The following is an 11,730-nucleotide window of genomic DNA, read 5'->3' as shown; positions in this document are numbered from 1 at the left end:
TTCTCTTATTTGTGGTACGACTACCAATCTGTCTCTGCCAACAAATCCTCCTCCTTTCCAGTATCCGGCCATTTATATTTACATTTCTCATCTCATTTATAGCACACGATGTCTCCTATCTAAGATTCTAGCGAGCCACGAAATATATTATCGCACGCGATTCCTTTCATGGATGACCAAAATAAGTAAATGAGAAGAGGTTCTTCTTGGGGGTTTTCCCAAGGGTGACATTTGTTCTTGGCTACGGTTTTTTGTATGAAAGAACTGCTCTCATTCTGCTTTGAACTTTTGGGTTCAATGTGAATATCCTTTCATTTTTATGACCAACAACCTCGACTTCTTTCTTCCCTTTTTCCTAATACAAAGTGCGAGGAGGCAAATACTCTCATAGTGTAGCCATGCATTTTATTGGGAGTTCATATACCATAGAACTCTGGAATCTCTGTTTTGCTTATATTTCTTGTAAAATATGTGCACCAAATATATTTTTGTGGATAAAATTATAACCCACTTTGGAGCTACAGAGTAAATTTTCTTCATATGTACCATTTATTTTGTGTTGATAATATATCAGTGTCATCATTAATTCCTGTTTACAAAGTTACTGCTACTAAATATGGTACACCCCCCTCACAAACCGTATAAAGGATAGTATGGACTTTTCAAAATTGTATTCATTTTTGTATATAGGCTTTAGTTTTGTATAATACCCGGCGAACAGCCCTCCCTCATGGGCTCAGCCCATTTACGTTTTTTTAGTTTTAATTGTCAAAAAACCATAGAACTCTGGAATCTCTGTTTTGCTTATATTTCTTGTAAAATATGTGCACCAAATATATTTTTGTGGATAAAATTATAACCCACTTTGGAGCTACAGAGTAAATTTTCTTCATATGTACCATTTATTTTGTGTTGATAATATATCAGTGTCATCATTAATTCCTGTTTACAAAGTTACTGCTACTAAATATGGTACACCCCCCTCACAAACCGTATAAAGGATAGTATGGACTTTTCAAAATTGTATTCATTTTTGTATATAGGCTTTAGTTTTGTATAATACCCGGCGAACAGCCCTCCCTCATGGGCTCAGCCCATTTACGTTTTTTTAGTTTTAATTGTCAAAAAACCGGATGTCCTCGGCTGGATTCGAACCACAGCCCTCACGCACAACATATAACTGCACAAACCATCCGGGACAGCACATCAGATTTGCTTTCTTTGCTTGTTTACGTCTTCTTGTGCGGGAGACATAACGCCAAGAAAAAAACACAGCACCTCCACTCTTTAGTTTATGTATCTTTTTTTTTGAACGGTTTTCTTTAGGGTTTCTAGTTTTCCTGTTTTGTTCATAAAATACTAATATTTGTATTTTTAAAAATTGTACATAAATTTCAAAACAAATGTTCATGCCTTTCAAACATGCTCAGAATGTCAAAATGCGAACAACTTTTTAAAAAAATAACAAAAATTTGAACACAAACATTTTTTTAAAACAGTAAAAAAAATTGGAATTCCAGAAAAAACAGAAAAATATGAACAAAATTTGAATTCTGAAAAAATTTAAATATATGAGAAATAGAAACAATAAACATAATAAACGAAAAGTCTAAGAAGACAAACAAATAAACACGAGAGAAGATAAAAAGAAAAAGAAAAACACGGTTCACGACCTCCGAGAAGGTCCCAAAACAGGAAAAAATGGCTGGGAACCCGAGGTTCCCAAGACCGAGAAAACTTTTTTGCAAATTTCATAGTGAACTTTGTTTTGAATTTTTGTGAAAATATTCAAATCCATGAATATTTTTAAAACAATTGATGAACTTTTCAAATCCGTGAGCTCCCGGCCCAACACGTGCCCGACGAGAGCAATGTTGTCGCCTAGTTGGACCAAGGCCTAAGCGTTTTATTTTCTTTTCTATTTTTTCATTTGATTTCTTATTTTGTTAATTCATTTTTCTCTTTTTTGAATACCAAAATACAAGTTGTAACTAACTTTTTAAACTAGTGATTTTAAAATAAATATAAATATTTATTAAATGTTAAAAAAACACTTACTGTTTTCAATTTTATCCCTTTGTATTTATTAGTTGGGGTCATTTCAAGGATGTCCAAAAAACACCATGTTCAACGGAGATCCGGTAAGGTCAGAACGGTTCATCTGTAAGCACGTTATTTTCAACATCTTCGAAATGGCCCCAATTTCCCCACCCAAAAAGACGGAGAAATGGATCCGATTTTTTTCATGGCCTTTTACGAGCAATTCAAGGCACCATGCCAAGTTGATTTGGTTTTCGATAAATTCTACATTTTCTGGAGTTTCCTTTGTAAAAGAAGACCGATAAAATGGTCGAACATGTCGCAACTTGCATACGGTGTCGAAAATTGTTTAACCTAGCATGGTTGCCTACCATGGTCACTCCCATCCGGGTGCATCCTCCATTGAACATGGTCTAGTTCTGAACATTTTTTAAATGACCCCAACTTTTGCAGGCAAAGGGCATTCCCCTGGTAAGGATCCATACCAGGTTTGAATGATTTCCGACAAAATATGCAAGTTGCGACATGTCCGGCCATTTATCTACCTTTTTTTAACCGAGAGAACCCCGGAAAAGTGAAATTTGTAGAAACCAAAACAACTTGGCATGGTGCGTTTAATCAGTAATATAAGATCATGGAAAGATTTGGGGTGAGTTAATGGATGCCGCAAAAACATGCTCTCAAATGGACCCTTCTCGCTTACCCGAACATCCTCTGTTGAACATAATCTATTTTTGAACATGCATGAAATCACCCCAACCTTTTTCAGTAGGCGTGCATGCCCATGGTAGGCATCCATGTTGGGGAACGCAGTAATTTTAAAAAAATTCATACGCACACGCAGGATCATGGTGATGCATAGCAATGAGAGGGGAGAGTGTTGTCCACGTACCCTCATAGACCGAAAGCGGAAGCGTTAGCACAACGCGGTTGATGTAGTCGTACGTCTTCACGATCCGACCGATCAAGTACCGAACGCACGGCACCTCCGAGTTCAGCACACGTTCAGCCCTATGACGTCCCTCGAACTCCGATCCAGCCGAGTGTTGAGGGAGAGTTTCGTCAGCACGACGGCGTGGTGACGATGATGATGTTCTACCGACGCAGGGCTTCGCCTAAGCACCGCTACAGTTTTACGAGGTGGACTATGATGGAGGGGGGCACCGCACACGGCTAAAAGATCAAACGATCAATTGTTGTGTCTCTAGGGTGCCCCCTGCCCCCGTATATAAAGAAGCAAGGGGGGAGGTGCGGCCGGCCAGGAGGGGCGCGCCAGGTGGAGTCCTACTCCCGGTGGGAGTAGGACTCCCTCCCTTTTCCTAGTTGGATTAGGAGTGGAGGGGGAAAGAGGAAGGAGAGAGGAAAGAAAGGGGGGGCGCCGCCCCCCTCTCCTTGTCCTATTCGGACTAGGGGGAGGGGCGCGCGGCCCTACCCTGGCCGCCTCTCCTTTTCTCCACAAAGGCCCACTATGGCCCATTAAGCCCCCGGGGGGTTCCGGTAACCCCTCGGTACTCCGGTAAAATCCCGATTACACCCGGAACACTTCCGATATCCAAATATAGGCTTCCAATATATCAATCTTCATGTCTCGACCATTTCGAGACTCCTCGTCATGTCCGTGATCACATCCGGGACTCCGAACAACCTTCGGTACATCAAAACATATAAACTCATAATATAACTGTCATCGAAACGTTAAGCGTGCGGACCCTACGGGTTCGAGAACTATGTAGACATGACCGAGACACGTCTCCGGTCAATAACCAATAGCGGAACCTGGATGCTCATATTGGCTCTTACATATTCTACGAAGATCTTTATCGGTCAGACCGCATAACAACATACGTTGTTCCCTTTGTCATCGGTATGTTACTTGCCCGAGATTCGATCGTCGGTATCTCAATACCTAGTTCAATCTCGTTACCGGCAAGTCTCTTTACTCATTCTGTAATACATCATCCCGCAACTAACTCATTAGTTGCAATGCTTGCAAGGCTTATAGTGATGTGCATTACCGAGTGGGTCCAGAGATACCTCTTCGACAATCGGAGTGACAAATCCTAATCTCGAAATACGCCAACCCAACAAGTACCTTCGGAGACACCTGTAGAGCACCTTTATAATCACCCAGTTACGTTGTGACGTTTGGTAGCACACAAAGTGTTCCTCCGGTAAACGGGAGTTGCATAATCTCATAGTCATAGGAACATGTATAAGTCATGAAGAAAGCAATAGCAGAATACTAAACGATCGTGTGCTAAGCTAACGGAATGGGTCAAGTCAATCACATCATTCTCCTAATGATATGATCCCGTTAATCAAATGACAACTCATGTCTATGGCTAGGAAACATAACCATCTTTGATCAACGAGCTAGTCAGTAGAGGCATACTAGTGACACTCAGTTTGTCTATGTATTCACACATGTATCATGTTTCCGGTTAATACAATTCTAGCATGAATAATAAACATTTATCATGATATAAGGAAATAAATAATAACTTTATTGTTGCCTCTAGGGCATATTTCCTTCAATCCATGCCAGGTTTGAATGAATTTCCCACAACGTATGCATGTTGTGTCACGTCCGGCCATTTATCAGCTTGTTTTCACCGAGAAAACTCTAGAAAATGAAAGAATTGTAGAAAACTTAAACAGCTTGACATGGTGCCTTGATTTGATCATAGAAGGAAGTGGAGAAATTAGGCCTTTCGAAGGATGTTGAGAAACAACGCACCCTCAGGTAGAGCCTTCTAGCCAACCTGAACACCCCTTCATTAAACATGGTCTATTTTTGGACATTCTTAAAATGACCCCAACCTTTTCAAGCAGGTGGGCATGACCATGGTAGTCATCTGTGCCAGGTTTGTACGATTTCTGACACCGTATGCAAGTTGCGACACGGCCGCCCATTATCGAGCATTTTTTTTACCGAGAAAACTACAAAAAAATGCAAAACTTGTCGAAAACCAAAACAACTTGGCATGGTGCCTTGAATTGGTCATACAAGGCATGAAAAAAAATCGGGGCCATTTCAAGCATGTCGGAAAATGACGTGCTCTTAGACGGAGCCATCTCGCTTACTCGAATACCTCCGTTGATCATGGTCTAAGTTTCCTTTTTCCATCTTTTGTAGTGCGTCAAATATAACGCTAAAAAGAAAGACTCTGGTTTTCCTTTTCAACCGGGCTGGTTTTTTCTTCAGTTTTTACATGGGTTTCTATATTATTTTGTTTTTCTTTTGTTTTATTGATTTTTAAAAAAGTTCATCAATAATTCAAATTAAGTTCATGATTTGGAAAAAAATTAACAAAGTTAAAAAAATCCATTGATTTAGAAACAAATTTCATCAATTTATAAAAAATACCAACAATTTTCAAAAACAAATTGCCAACTTGCGAAATAGTTCACGAATTTGTGAAGAAAACTGATCAATTTTGCGGAAAAAAGTTCACTGATTTGAAAGAAAAATTCAAGAATTTAAAATTTTGTGGTCATTTTTTATTAAAAAATCACGAATTATAAGAACTTCACGACGCATTTAAGAAACAAAAAAAGAAAAGAAAAAAACAACCAGAAAATGTTGCGCTTTTCAAGTGTTGTATTTCAATTATAAAAAAACTTATTTAACACTTGAGGTCCGGTTGCATGGCTGGTTAATGCGGCTCTGCTAATTGTTGAAGGACCTAGGTTCGATTCCTACAGCAAGCACCTTTTTTGCGGTTTCAAAAAAAAGAAAGGATGAATGTGCTGAATGGGCCAGCCCAGCACCGCAGGGTGTGTTAATGTACAGCGTATACGTGATTTAAAAAAAAAGAGTTTATAAAAAATGTCTATCATGCCCTTACATATGAAGAGGTATGGGCTAATCCGAGCCGTCCTTGTGTTTAGAGGGGGTGTACCGAAGCAGAAGTCTTACAGGTTCTCCTAGTGAAGGATAACTCTGATTAGAGCCAGAGTGTAAATATTGTTCATCTCTAGACATTTCTTTCTGATCACAATAATCATCATTCCAGTAATTCCTACACCTACAATGTATATAATGACTGTATAAGCATACACTGCACTTAATCTTTCATCTGAACAGCTGATGCTTCTTGATCATCATGGAACTGGAATCAATTTTGTTTTTACTTGTTTTTTACTGCTAATCATCTGACCTTCCGCACATGCAGAGAGCTCCATCTGTCCTGCCAAGATGGACCCGAGTGATAGAGGCCCAGAGGAGTTGCCACCACCACCTCCTCTGCCTCCCGACGTGGTGCCCATCAAAGCAGAAGATGTCGCCGAGGAACTGCCTCCAAACAAGCCAACAAAGCCCAAAAGGCTCCCAATGGCCAGGCCTGGGCTAGGCTAGGGAAGAGAGGGCACACCATCCAGCTACTTGCTAACCACTATAAAGTCTCCCTGAAGGGTTCAGAGGAATTTTTCTACCACTACCATGTGATCACGCTTTACTTGCTTTGCCCATGCTAATTCACCACCTAGTAATTTCAAAAGTGACCTTAATTTCCATATCCCCATGCTATCTGGCACTGTCGATGTGTAGGTTAATCTGAAGTATGAGGATGATCAACCTGTTGTTGAAAAGGGGATAGGGAGAAAGGTGCAGGATAAACTGGTGCAAATGTACCATTCCGATCTTGCGAACAAGGACTTTGCATATGATGGTGAGAAGAGCCTCTTTACAATTGGGGCTCTTCCCCAAGTACACAATGAATTCACTGTAGTATTGGAAGACATTGGAAGTGGAAAGTGAGTTCTACTCCTTGACCTGCTTGCAGGCTATCTGCCCCTATGTAGTACTCCCTCCGTAAACAAATATAAGAGCGTTTAGATCACTATTTTAGTGATCTAAACACTCTTATATTTGTTTACAGAGGGAGTACTACATACCATCCTCTGTGTTCAGTATAACCCAATTATTAGTTGGTTGTAGGAGCTCTGGAGGTAATAGTGGCAACAGTCCTGAAGGTAGTGACACGAAGAGAGTGAGGAGGCCGTACCAGTCAAAGATTATAAAAGTGGAGCTGAGCTTTGCGGCGAAAATCCCTATGGCCGCAATCGCGCAGGCCATTAGAGGTGAAGAATCAGAGAACTCCCTGGAGGCTATTCGAGTTCTTGATATCATACTAAGGCAGCATTCTGCAAAACAGTATGTATCTTCATGAATGTCTTGCTCCCATGCCTCTCACAAGCATTACTCTGCGCTTATGCTCTAGATATGCCTTCATGCCCTGACCATGGTTAATTTTTCTGACTATTCACAGGGGCTGTCTTCTAGTCCGCCAATCATTTTTCCACAATAATCCTAAAAGTTTCATTGATTTGGGCGGCGGTTTGTTGGGATGCCAAGGATTTCACTCAAGTTTCCGTGGTGCACAGAGTGGGCTCTCCCTAAATATTGGTATGCATCTCACACTATTGTATTGTCATGTAACTCCATCGGCCACAAGCTATTTAACGTTGTCATGTCAAACTTATTTTAACTTGCAGATGTTTCGACTACCATGCTAGTTAAACCTGGTCCTGTTATCGATTTTCTTCTTGCTAACCAGATGGTTCGTCGCCCCGACGAAATTAACTGGCCAAAGGTTAGTTGTATCTTTGATGTTCTTGATAATATAGCATGAACAATCATCCTACTATATTTATTTTGATAATTCTAATTTGGATGTTTTTGCCTCACAGGCCAAGCGTACCCTCAAGAGCTTGAGGATAAAAACCACTCACACAAATTCAGAGTTCAAGATAATTGGTTTGACTGAGAAAAATTGCAACGAACAAACGTGAGAGTTCCTCCTTACCATTTAATTCATTTTACCAGTGCTTATAAATTAGTAATTTGGCAAGATGTCTTATTGTTTACCAGTGCTTGTTTTATTTTCTGCATTTTATGCTATATTTATCGATTGCTTTGTGATTGGCGTGCTTAACTAGGTTTCCATTGAGGCGGAGAAATGGTGACAACGGAGACACTGATACTGTTGAAATAACAGTCTATGATTACTTTGTACAGAACAGAGGCATAGAACTGCGCTATTCTGGTAATCTTCCATGTATCAATGCTGGGAGGCCAAAGCGTCCAACGTACTTCCCTGTCGAGGTTCATCTCAGTTATGCTATTTCACCCTTATAATATTCTCTCCTTCGGAAATTTTATCAACGATCTGATATCCTGGTGTGAACTTTTCGCATGGCCAGCTTTGCACGCTTGTTCCTCTGCAAAGATACCAAAGCTCTGTCTACTCTGCAGAGGTCCTCACTTGTGGAGAAGTCCAGACAAAAGCCTCATCAAAGAATGTCAACTCTTGATGATGTGAGTTATCATCTAGTAGATTTCAGCTTGCTACCACCATATATAACTTGCTGCTTTTAGTCATATGGATATTCACTGATAGTTCATCCTACGCTAAATGCAAGGCACTTAAACGTAGCGACTATGACTCTGACCCCATGCTTAAGGCATGCGGCATTTCAATTGCCCGAAATCTTACTCAAATTGAAGGGAGGATCCTGCAAGCACCCAAGGTTAGTAACAGTTTCCCAAACATAGTTTAGCATGCTTGTGCTCGATGTTCTTCTGAATGTATCTAAGGCTTCTATATGTAGCTGAAAGCCGGTAATGATGAAGAATTCGTCCCACAAAAGGGTCGTTGGAACCTTGCGAGAAAGGTCAACACGTTTTCTGTTCATAACATGTCTTTATTACTTCTTCATCATTGATGAGCCTTCTGCTAGTTTGCTGATTCTTTTTTGTTTCAGAAGCTGATCCGGACCTGTTCTGTTACGAGGTGGGCAGTTGTCAATTTCTCTGCACGTTGTGATGCTCGTGGTCTTGTCCGAGACCTTACAAGGATTGCAATTGCAATGGGGATTGTATGTTCTATTTTTTTTCTACAACGTATTTAATTTTTCTTATTTTCTGTTGCTGAACTTCATTTGTTAGCAGGAAATAGAGGACCCTCATGGTGATGCAATTGAAGAAAGCCCAGCAGTAAGACGAGCCCCTGCGTCACGAAGAGTGGACGAGATGTTTGCTCAGTTAAAATCCAAGCTACCTGGACAACCCAAGTTCCTGTTGTGCCTTCTTCCTGCGAGGAAAAACTGCGAAATTTATGGTTGGTTCATGTTTTTGGCCATCGTTATTTGCTACCATTCCCTATAAGCATGATTACCTGTTGCAGAATATATAATATATATTTGCTTCAACCAGGCCCTTGGAAGAGGAAGTGTCTTGCCGAAGTTGGCATCTTCACACAATGTCTAGCTCCTCCACCAAGAGTCAACGATCAGTACCTAATTAATGTGCTATTGAAGATAAATGCTAAGGTTTGTTGACATGAGCTTATTTTCTTTTTACTGTATTTAATGACTACTGTATATGCTTATGCTTTTGTCTTTTCACCGGCTGTTACCCAGCTTGATGGGCTAAACACACTGCTACAAGGTGAGCTACCCCCTGCACCTGCAGTATTACCCATTGTGGGGAAGGTGCCTACAATTATCTTGGGCATGGATGTGTCACATGGTCAGCCTGGGCAATCTGATAGACCTTCCATTGCTGCGGTAAGAGGGATACAGTTCTAATCTCTGAATAGTAGCTCAGTCGTCATCTGAATGATTGCAGATTTGATAAGTGTTTTTATGACTGTATTTGTGTTTTTATGACTGTATTTGTAAGCCTACTCAGGCAGCAACTTCTACCATGGCTGACACATTTATCTTTTTTAACCATTCTTCATTTCTAGTAGAAATTCTGAATTGGTATGGCTTTTGAATTTTCTTAGGTGGTTAATTCTCGCAAGTGGCCTCTCATCTCTAAATACAGAGCAACAGTGCACACTCAGTCACCCAAACTAGAAACAATGTCTTCCTTGTTTAAACCACGGGGAAAGGAAGATGATGGCCTCATTCGGTAAGACAGACATTTGATTCAATCTTGAGTTCAGTTCCTTGCCAAAAATACTATACGGGCATATTCATGAATGTATGTTATATATACTTTATTGCACACACTTTCCTAATGCAAAAAATGTCATTGCACTCGGGACATCCAGGGAATCGCTTATCGACTTCTACAATAGTACTGGGAATCGAAAACCAGATCAAGTTATTATTTTCAGGTACTAAGTTCTGAAATTATATTTGGTAATACCTGTAAATTTGTAGTTCCTGGAATGTTTTTCTACTGAAAATGGATAGTGGATGAAGTCTTAACCGCCATCTCACACAACTCATGCTAATTCCAGGGATGGAGTTAGTGAAAGCCAGTTTACTGATGTCATAAACATTGAGCTTGAGCAGATCATCCAGGTAGTTTATGTGTTTGATTTCAACATGTGATGTACAAGTATAATCCGGTATTGGACAGTGTCACTTCATCTACTTTTAATCAATGCAGGCCTGCAAGTTCCTCGATGAGAAGTGGGAGCCTAAGTTCACAGTAATTGTTGCTCAGAAAAACCATCATACCAGATTTTTCCAGACTGGATGTCCGGATAATGTTCCTCCTGGTAAATCTTATTTCGACCAATCACGGCAGAGTCCCCAACTTTTTTTGTAGAGCGAATCATGGCTTGGCACATAAACTTGCAATTTTCTGTGAAATGATGGTAAAGCAAGTGTTCATTCTGTAGGGACCGTTGTGGATAAAGAGGTCTGCCATCCCAAGAATTTCGACTTCTACATGTGTGCACATGCTGGGATGATAGTAAGTAACTCTGCTTTCTGCTCTGTTTTTTTGTTACTACCACCATGTACCAGTATGCCCGACGATGGTCCTACTTAAGTTTGTGTTTGTTGTGTGTGCCAGGGCACGTCGAGGCTAACACATTACCATGTTCTGCACGACGAGATCGGATTCACCGCAGATGAGCTTCAGGAATTTGTGCATTCACTTTCATATGTGTACGTAGACAGGCAGTCTAGGGTTACAGGGCTTGAGAAATTTGTACCATTCTTGGTAAAAGAAAACTGTTGCCAAGCTATGCCTGAACCCTGTTGCTGTGACATTTTCAGGTACCAGAGGAGCACAACAGCGATATCAGTCGGTATGTGCGACTCATTGGTTTTGCTTGGCAGATAATGAACACTGTCCCTTATGTTTTGTTGTGTTTTTGCTTGGGTTGGCTTGCAGTTGCTCCGATTATGTACGCGCATCTGGCGGCTGCACAGGTAGGCACGTTCGTGAAGCTTGAAGACATGTCGGCGGGTAGCATCCCGGTGCCGGAGCTGCCTCGGCTGCATGAGAATGTGAGGAGCTCCATGTTTTTCTGCTGATATGCTCTTGATGAACTATGTCTCGCTATGTGCCTGTGTCTTATCTATATCTATCTAAATAAATAGCACCTGAGGATCGTTGCGGGCGGGGTGGATCCACCACCTTGCCGTGACACGCTGGAACCGCCGTGGTTTGGAGACCGCGGCGAGGTCCCGCAAGGCGCACGTTCGAGATTGAACAAAGGGATTTGTATCCCAAGGGGACAGGTTAGTCGTTTGATTTCGCAATCGATGATAGTGTTGGAACCATTTGAGGGGGGGCAGAGCTTGTGCTCGGAGAATCGAAAATCACCGTCGACGGCGAGGTCCAAGTCGCCGGAATTGGGGGATTTTTCCCCTGAGGGAGTGCATTTGGGCGGGATAACGTGGGGCCCGTTGCCACTTCTGTCCCACCAATCAGATGCGAGA

General features: G+C 41.2%; 1 pseudogene; it reads left to right on the top strand.

Moving 5' to 3' along the window:
- Positions 1–6,238: 6,238 nt before the first annotated feature.
- On the top strand, positions 6,239–11,322 carry LOC109774215 (protein argonaute 4B-like; annotated as a pseudogene).
- Positions 11,323–11,730: the final 408 nt, after the last annotated feature.

The sequence above is a fragment of the Aegilops tauschii genome, chromosome 7 (assembly GCF_002575655.3).
Source record: "Aegilops tauschii subsp. strangulata cultivar AL8/78 chromosome 7, Aet v6.0, whole genome shotgun sequence".
Classification (NCBI taxonomy): domain Eukaryota; kingdom Viridiplantae; phylum Streptophyta; class Magnoliopsida; order Poales; family Poaceae; genus Aegilops; species Aegilops tauschii.
Note: the sequence above shows the minus strand (reverse complement) of the source record. Positions and strands in the feature narration are given on the sequence as shown.